This window comes from Myotis daubentonii, chromosome 10, assembly GCF_963259705.1.
Source record: "Myotis daubentonii chromosome 10, mMyoDau2.1, whole genome shotgun sequence".
Taxonomy (NCBI): Eukaryota; Metazoa; Chordata; class Mammalia; order Chiroptera; family Vespertilionidae; genus Myotis; species Myotis daubentonii.
The window spans coordinates 6,516,058-6,525,369 of NC_081849.1; positions in this window are offsets into that span (position 1 = coordinate 6,516,058).

Consider the following 9,312-nt stretch of genomic DNA (forward strand, 5'->3'; position numbering starts at 1 on the left):
GGACCATGATCCTCTCCTGGACCATGACCCTCTCCTGGAACATGACCCTCACTTGGACCATGATCCTCACCTGGACCACAATCCCTCTCCTAGACCACAATCCCTCACCTGGACCACAATCCCTTTCCTGGACCATGATCCTCTCCTGGACCATGATCCTCTCCTGGACCATGATCCTCTCCTGGACCATGACCCTCTCCTGGACCATGACTCTCACCTGGACCGTGATCCTCACCTGGACCGTGATCCTCACCTGAACCGTGATCCTCACCTGGACCGTGATCCTCACCTGAACCGTGATCCTCTCCTGGACCGTGATCCTCTCCTGGACCATGATCCTCTCCTGGACCATGATCCTCTCCTGGACCATGATCCTCTCCTGGACCATGACCCTCTCCTGGACCATGACCCTCACCTGGACCATGACCCTCACCTGGACCATGATCCTCACCTGGACCATGATCCTCTCCTGGACCATGATCTTAACCTGGACCATGATCCTCTCCTGGACCATGATCCTCTCCTGGACCATGACCCTCACCTGGACCATGATCCTCTCCTGGACCATGACCCTCACCTGGACCATGATCCTCTCCTGGACCATGATCCTCTCCTGGACCATGACCCTCACCTGGACCATGACCCTCTCCTGGACCATGATCCTCTCCTGGACCATGACCCTCACCTGGACCATGACCCTCACCTGGACCATGATCCTCTCCTGGACCATGACCCTCTCCTGGACCATGACCCTCACCTGGACCATGATCCTCTCCTGGACCATGACCCTCACCTGGACCATGACCCTCTCCTGGACCATGACCCTCACCTGGACCATGATCCCTCACCTGGACCATGATCCTCTCCTGGACCATGACCCTCACCTGGACCATGATCCTCTCCTGGACCATGATCCCTCTCCTGGACCATGATCCCTCACCTGGACCATGATCCTCTCCTGGACCATGACCCTCACCTGGACCATGACCCTCACCTGGACCATGATCCTCTCCTGGACCATGACCCTCTCCTGGACCATGACCCTCACCTGGACCATGATCCTCTCCTGGACCATGACCCTCACCTGGACCATGACCCTCTCCTGGACCATGACCCTCACCTGGACCATGATCCCTCACCTGGACCATGATCCTCTCCTGGACCATGACCCTCACCTGGACCATGATCCTCTCCTGGACCATGATCCCTCTCCTGGACCATGATCCCTCACCTGGACCATGATCCTTACCTGGACCATGATCCCTCTCCTGGACCATGACCCTCACCTGCACCATGATCCCTCTCCTGGATCATGGTCCTCACCTTGACTATCATTTCTCTCCTGGACCATGATCCATTTGAAGAACAAAACTCTACTTGTATAGTGTTTTCCCTGGACTCTGAAAAGTGCTTCCTCAAAACCAACAAGATAAAACCCTGGATTGTACACTCTCAAGGGCATCACTGCCTGACCGGTGGCCAGTTCTGCCCACAACACACCCCGCCTATGCTTTGCCCAGACATTAGGGATGGGTTAGAATCTCTCTCTTTTTTAAAAAAATTTTTTCTTTTAAATATATTTTTATGGATTTCAGAGAGGAAGGGAGAGGGAGAGAGAGATAGAAACATCAATGATGAGAGAGAATCGTTCATTGGATGCCTCCTGCACGCCCCCTACTGGGGATCGAGCCCGCAACCTCGGGCATGTGCCCTTGACCAGAATCGAACCCGGGACCCTTCAGCCCGCAGGCCGACACTCTATCCATTGAGCCAAGCCCAGCGAGGGCAGGTTAGAATCTCTTAACAAGAATTCACATCCATGAGTAAACCATCTCCCTGGGGCCGCTACCTGGAATTTACAGGGTGCCAGTGTTTTCGCGGTGCTCTGTTCCGTTTTACTGAATGTAGCGAGGTCTAGAGCAAACACGAAGTAGATACACACGTTGTATCAGGAAACCTTGGCTTATACAAGAACGTGACTTTTATAAAGGGCATTTATTTCTTGAAGCCCAGACCTGCCCTTCGTTTACTGCACAGGGAAGTTGCAAAACCAAATGAGACTTTGTGAAATGTCTCAGATACCGATAATAGCAGGATGTACTTTTAGTCCCCGATACAGCCTCCGCAAAGAGGTCAATACCGCGGAGACCACTTTCTAGAACAGGAAACTATGGCAGCCACAGTGTGACTTCAGCCTGGAGCGCCGTGGGCGCCTCCTGGGAGGGTGAGTGTAGGGTTTGCTTCTGTATTGACTGCGAAGGCTTGTGGTGGCAGATAGGACCCCAGGGCCGTCGGGAGGGCTTCCGAGTCGCTCACTCGGCAATGCTTCCTCAGCTGCCCACGCTCAGATCCTGGGATGTGGTCTGGACTCACTCCTCTTCCTGAACAAGTCCTGCTTGTTTGGTTATTTTTTGTTCGTTTCCCTCTATTGCTTGCTTTCATTTTACATGGCTGTTCTCACCTAGACCATCTGGACTTCAGACAGTGTCTCCTTCCATATGTTCTGTCTGTTTCCTGCAGCCTGATGTTCCTGAAGTGCTGCTTGGGGTGCTCCTCCGCTCCCCACAGCTCTCTGTGGCCCCCCATTGCTTACAAAATAAAATCCAAACTCCTTAGGCAGGACCACAATCTGGGAATAAGATGGCCTTTTCTACTTGACCATTTCCTGTTTCTCCTTCCTGGACACCTTCCTACCTTTACACACCTGCTCCCCTGTGTGTCCACTCTCCTCTCAGGGGCCGCCTTCCACACCTAGACGCTAATGGTCCAATCTGAGCTTCAAGGTCCAACCAATAACAACTATTCCAGTCTCAGACCTTCTTTGTTTGTTTGTTTGTTTTTAGAGAGAGTGGAAGGGAGGGGGAGAGACAGAGAGAGAAACATCAATGTGAAAGAGACACATCAATAGGTTGCCTCCCGCACGCACCCTGACCAGGGCCAGGGATCAAGCCTGCAACCTAGGTACGTGCCCTTGACTGGAATCAAGCCTGGGACCCTTCAATCCGCAGGCTGATGCCCTATCCACTGAGCCAAACCGGCTGGGGCTCAGTCTCAGCTCTTAAAACACGGAGATCTCCACACTCCTCTGACAGCCAGGCAGACTCTGCCTCGTTGCTAGTGTGTGGTGTGTGCACATGTGTGTTTTCTCCCCCAACAAGGTCATAGCTCTTTCAAAGGAGACCTGGTGCCAGGCTGGTGTGGCTCAGTGGTTGACCCATGCACCAGGAGGTGGAGGTTCAATTCCTGGTGAGGGCCCGTGCCCGGGTTGCAGGCTTAATCCCCAGGATGGGACCTGCGGGAGGCAGCTAATTGATGGTTCTCTCTCATCATTGATGTATTTATCTCTCTCCCTCTCCCTTTCTCTCTGAAATCAATAAAAATATATTTTAAAAATAAAAAATAAAACAACGGTGTGCCGTGCAACCTGTGTGTCTCGGGTTCCACGACCCCTCGCAGCTCCTAGCACAGGCCTGGCTGGTTTCTCAGGCCTCAGTGACTGTTTGGCGGGCAGATGTGCCTTCTGACGGCCAGCACAGAAGCAGATTCTGGATATGGGGCCGCACATGCCATCACCACCAGGAGCCCACTGCTCCTGATACCGACACTGCCACCGAGCGACACCGGAGCCAGGGTCAGGCTGTGGCTGCCTTCCACCTCGCTGGCACCGCAGCCTTCGACCCGGGCCCTGCGTGGAGGGCGTCACAGCGGCCTGGGGCCTGCGTGGAAGGGGACACGTGTCACACCAGGTATGACAAGAGATCAGACGCAGGCCAGGGGCTGCCGGGGGGACCCTGAGAGACGGGCCAAAGTTGTCTGGATTCAGACGATCCAGGAAGGCGGGAAGAACAGTAGCAAGACAGGCACTCAGCTGCTTGGCTGCGGCCACTGTCTCAGCAGGCAGCTCAGTTCCCGGATTCAGGGGGGTTTGCAAAGCCACCGCCTGGCCATTCCATGAATTCCCATGGTCACAATGGGAGTCTCAGTGGATGAAGGTTTAGGAAAGAAACAGGTTCAAGAAGGAAATGCCCCGCTGGGGATGTGTGGGACCGTCACCGACAGAGAAAGAGCATGCCCGCCTCCGTGAGTGTCCCCGAGCTCCCCAGGAAGGGCGCAGCCTGGCATAAGCATTGATGGAGCAATGCTCTGGCACCGACAGCTCCCATTCTTAGGGTACTTTATCACTCACAGATCTTTCCACAGGCATTGGTTTCTTTTGAATCTTCAGACAACATGTGTGAAGCCACCATTTCACAGATCAGGAAACTGAGGCTCAGAGAGGATGCAGCGGAGAGAGGCGGCGATGGTTTATGAAAGCCCTGCAGCGCTGGGCACATGAGGAGCCTCCTCTCATTTCCTTGTCACAGGAAGCGATTCTGATGCTTCTTGTCTCCATGGTTTCTAGGAGGACGCTGAGGTCTGGATGGTGAAACCACCTGCTTGGCTGGCATGATGGTGCGGGGACCTGCCCCTAGGACTCAGAACGCTTCAGATTCCTGCTTTTACCACCAACATGCTGGCCTCCGTGTACTCGGTCTGAGGACACACAAGATACCAAAAAAGGGAAAGTTGGGGGTGGGGTGGGGGAGGAGGTAAGACCTGCTCTCTAACTGGCAGCATGGCCTTTGGACCTCGCACCTTGGTGGCTGCCTGGCTCCTTTTGAGACCAGGGCGCCAGGTGAGAGGGACCCTGTCCATCTCCAAATGCCAGGCAGCCTCTCACTTTCCCGGCCTCGCTGCCTCCCTGCCCCTCGCAGGGAAACAGAGTTTCCAAACCTGTGGGAAGCCCTTCTGTTCTCTGCTTCCGGCCGGTATCTCATGACTTTAGGTTCAACATGATTGTCTTTTTTTTTTTAAATATATTTTATTGATTTTTTACAGAGAGGAAGGGAGAGAGATAGAGAGTTAGAAACATCTATGAGAGAGAAACATCAATCAGCTGCCTCCTGCACACTCCCCACTGGGGATGTGCCCACAACCCAGGTACATGCCCCTGACCTGAATCGAACCTGGGACCTTTCAGTCCGCAGGCCGACGCTCTATCCACTGAGCCAAACCGGTTTTGGCAACATGATTGTCTTTAGGTTTCCAAAAAACACAGAAGCCAAAGGCTTGCTGGCTCTTTCCGTTCTGTCCCATCCTTCCCTGAAGAGAAACGTGAAGGCAGCCTGCTTGCTGCAATGGTGGAAGGAGAGCATCGCGGGTGGTATACCCCCAAAATACGTCAAAGTCCAAACCTCCAGCGCCCAGAATGGGGCCTTATTTGGAGATGGGGCCATCACAGATGTACTTAGTTTAGAGGAGGTCGCCCTGGAGCAGGGTGGCTCCTGGTCCAATATGGCTGGTGTCCCTATGAGATGACAGCGGGTTGGAGACGGAGGATGGGGGGTCTCCAAGCTGGGGGGCTGGCCAAGTCCCGAGGCCAGGAGGGCGTGAGGAAGGGCCCCTCACCAGCTGCGGAGGGAGCAGAGCCCCGCTGACTGCCGATGACGGGGACCTGCGTCTTCACCGCCATCAGACAACAAATTCCTGTTGTTTCCAGTTACCGCAGCCCCGGGACACAGAGAGGCCTAGGGGACGCCCCCAGCCCCCTCATGAAGAAAAGTCTCAGACTCACTAGAGTTGTTAGCAATTGATTAGAGGGGAAAGGATTTGGACTTTGAAGAAGAGGTAATGGAGAGGAGAGCAGTCAGGGGTCAGGGAGGGACTGGAGGTGGCTTTCGAGGCAGAAGAGGGGCGTGTAGGGAGCGGGGTGATGAAGCTGGACAGGCAGGTGGGTCCCGAGTGGGGAGGTCTGTACGGTTGGTTTAGGTCCTAAACTTTAGGAGAAACCAAGGTAGGTTTTAAAGGTGGGAATAGCAAGAGCAATTTTTAAAACAAAATGTAGTTGGGGGAGGGGATGGGATAAGGGCTCTAATTACAGCCAGGCCCAAATGCTGGCTCCCCACTCACTGGCTGCGCGACTTGAGGCAGATCAGCGAGCCTTCCTGGGCGTGATGTCTCCTCGGCCGGGAATGAAGAGATGCGGGAGAATCCCTGGAGACGCACAGGCGTGGCAGCAGCATGGTCTGTGATCTTTCCCCAGTAAACGTACCAAGCAACTGGGTAGAAGCAAAGCCAGCGCTCAGCACCGCCAGGTGTCAGGTGTGATGGCATCTCCAGAAGCTCCACAGCACAAGCCGGGGAGTGGGGCGGGGAGTGGGGGGCGGTCAGCGCAAACCACGGAAACTGCAAGGCCCGCGCTGAGGACGCAGGGAGGCGATGGGCAGCCGCCCGGTGGACCGGTTTGCAGACAGCGGCTAAAACTGGGAGATGTTCCCCCGATTCAGTGGAGAGCAAAAGTCCTCAGTGACGCCTCGAAGGGCTGGGTCAGGCCAGCCGGATGAACTCCTGAAACTGGCCCCAGCTCCCGCCTGGAGCCTGGACGCCCCTCCCCGGGAGAAACAGCTTGTGAAGAATCCCGGCCGAGGAGAAAAGGAACTGCGGAAGGGAGAAGACAGCATGTCCAGATGACTAATCCAAGCCAATGAATGTCACGAAGCAGCTGTGACAGAAAACAGCAGAAGGATCTCTTACATTTACAAAACCAAAAAGAGGCTGAACGAACCAACACTTCTTATAAAAGTTAGGAAAACTAACTTCATATAAAAATTAACAGCAGGAAACTATCAAGGTCAAATCACACACAAAATTACCCGTTAGGAAAAGGAGAGAAGGATGAGCCTGTCATGCAGACCAACAAGGGAATCCTAAGGTGACAGAATTCTTTAACGGGGTGAGTCCTTTCCCATTTTCACTCATTTAATAACGAAACATCGTTTTCTCACTGAGCGCGTTGTCTGAAGAGGGAAGAGCCAACAGCCAGCCTTCCGTCTTTGGCTGAACAGCCTGGGGCTCCTCCTCTACCTCTAGTCCCTGCAACACCGTCAGGGGGAGGCCGGGCAGGGCAGCGAGCTGCTGTGACAGGGACCACAAGGCCCGGAAACTGGGGGCGGCGGGGGGGGGGGGGAGTTCAGGCGTAGGGAAACGAAGCTCTGTGGGGTTTTCATTTTTACCACAATTACACACAAACACAGCTTCCGGGGTCAAATCCTGTTAAAAAGTCAAATAGTTTAAAGAATTTGCAAATTGGACAAAGACTTTTTTTTTTGATTTTTTTTTTATTGCTTAAAGTATTACAAAGGGTATTACATATGTGTCCATTTCATCCCCCCACCCTAGACAGTCCCCTAGCCTCCCCTATCCCCCAGTGTCTTATGTCCATTGGTTATGCTTATATGCATGCATACAAGTCCTTTAGTTGATCTCTTACCCCCCTACCTCCTGCCCCCCAACCCTCCCCGGCCTTCCCGCTGCAGTTTGACAATCTGTTTGAGGCAGCTCTGCCTCTGTATCTATTACTGTTCAAAAGTTTATAATGGTCTCTATTGTCCATGAATGAGTGAGATCATGTGGTATTTTTCCTTTATTGACTGGCTTATTTCACTTAGCATAATGCTCTCCAGTTCCATCCATGATGTTGCAAATGGTAAGAGTTCTTTCCTTTTTAGAGCAGCATAGTATTCCATCGTGTAGATGTACCACAGTTTTCTAATCCATTCATCTACTGATGGGCACTTAGGCTGTTTCCAGATCTTAGCTATGGTGAATTGTGCTGCTATGAACATAGGGGTGCATATATCCTTTCTGATTGGTGTTTCTGGTTTCTTGGGATATATTCCTAGAAGTGGGATCACAGGGTCAAATGGGAGTTCCATTTTCAGTTTTTTGAGGAAACTCCATACTGTCTTCCATAGTGGCTGCACCAGTCTGCATTCCCACCAGCAGTGCACAAATGTTCCTTTTTCTCCACATCCTCTCCAGCACTTGTCGTTTGTTGATTTGTTGATGATAGCCAGTCTGACAGGTGTGAGATGGTACCTCATTGTTGTTTTGATTTGCATCTCTCGGATGATTAGTGACCTTGAGCATGTTTTCATATGTCTCTTGGCTTTCTGAATGTCCTCTTTTGAAAGGTGTCTATTTAGGTCCTTTGCCCATTTTTTGATTGGGTTGTTTATCTTCCTTTTGTTAAGTTGTATGAGTTCCCTATAAATTTTGGAGATTAGGCCCTTATCAGATATGACATTGGCAAATATGTTTTCCCACACAGTGGGTTTTCTCGTTGTTTTATTGATGGTTTCTTTTGCTGTGCAGAAGCTTTTTACTTTGATGTAGTCCCATTTGTTCATTTTTTCTTTAGTTTCAAATGCCCTAGGAGCTGTATCAGTGAAGAAATTGCTTCGGCATATGTCTGAGATTTTGTTGCCTTTGGATTCTTCTAGAATTTTTATGGTTTCCTGTCGTACATTTAAGTCCTTTATCCATTTTGAGTTTATTTTTGTGTATGATGTAAGTTGGTGGTCTAGTTTCATTTTCTTGCATATATCTGTCCAATTTTCCCAGCACCATTTATTGAAGAGACTATAAAAAATAAAATAAAATAAAGCTGTTGGCTCCCAGCTTCCTCTAGAGAGGTTCCTCCTCAAATTGTTTTACAGCTGATTCCTGGGCATTTACCTCCAGGTGCCGATCCGTGGGCTGTTCCGGTGGAAGAGCCGCTGCGCTTTCCGATGCGCCAGATTCACAAGGTCTGATACTCGGCTACTGCTGAGAGAGAAGGGCTGGCGGTGACTGCTGAGAGAGAAGGGCTGGCGGTGACTGCTGAGAGAGAAGGGCTGGCGTGGCCATCTGAAAGCGCTACACGGGAGACCGGCCAGGCCACCGCGACCTCAGGGTATCGCGGAGCTTGGCAATTCAAAGCGTCATAGCAGGTTTCCCCAGAGCAGACCTGAAATATTGGAGGCAATTTTGGGGAAATGTGTATTTAAAATTCTGAAAATGCTGCCTTTTCGCAGACGTATATCACTACCTGCTGTAGTGCTTGGCCTGGGAACACCTCCGTGAGACTGTGTTTGGAATCAGGTACTTCAGGTCAGCAAGGGCTGGTGTGGGGCGATGGCACAGCCCTCCCCCGAAGTGGCCTGTACCCCCTAACACAGGTTCTTCCACTGCGGCTCAGGCTCACTCAATCGCAAACCCTTCTAGGAGGCAGGGCTGCGGCTCACGCAGAGCCGATAATGACTGTCCAGTGGTCCTCTATGCAGATTAATTTAAATGGACGAGAAGAGCACGAATTCCCGCCAGGACGCCTATTGCATCTTCCTGGGAGTTTCCTGTTCTTTCCATCCCCGCCAGTCCCATAGCCTGCTGTGGAAGGAGCCGGAGAAGCCGAATTACCCTGTGAAGGCAGCTTAGGCTTCTATCTTTGGGTTC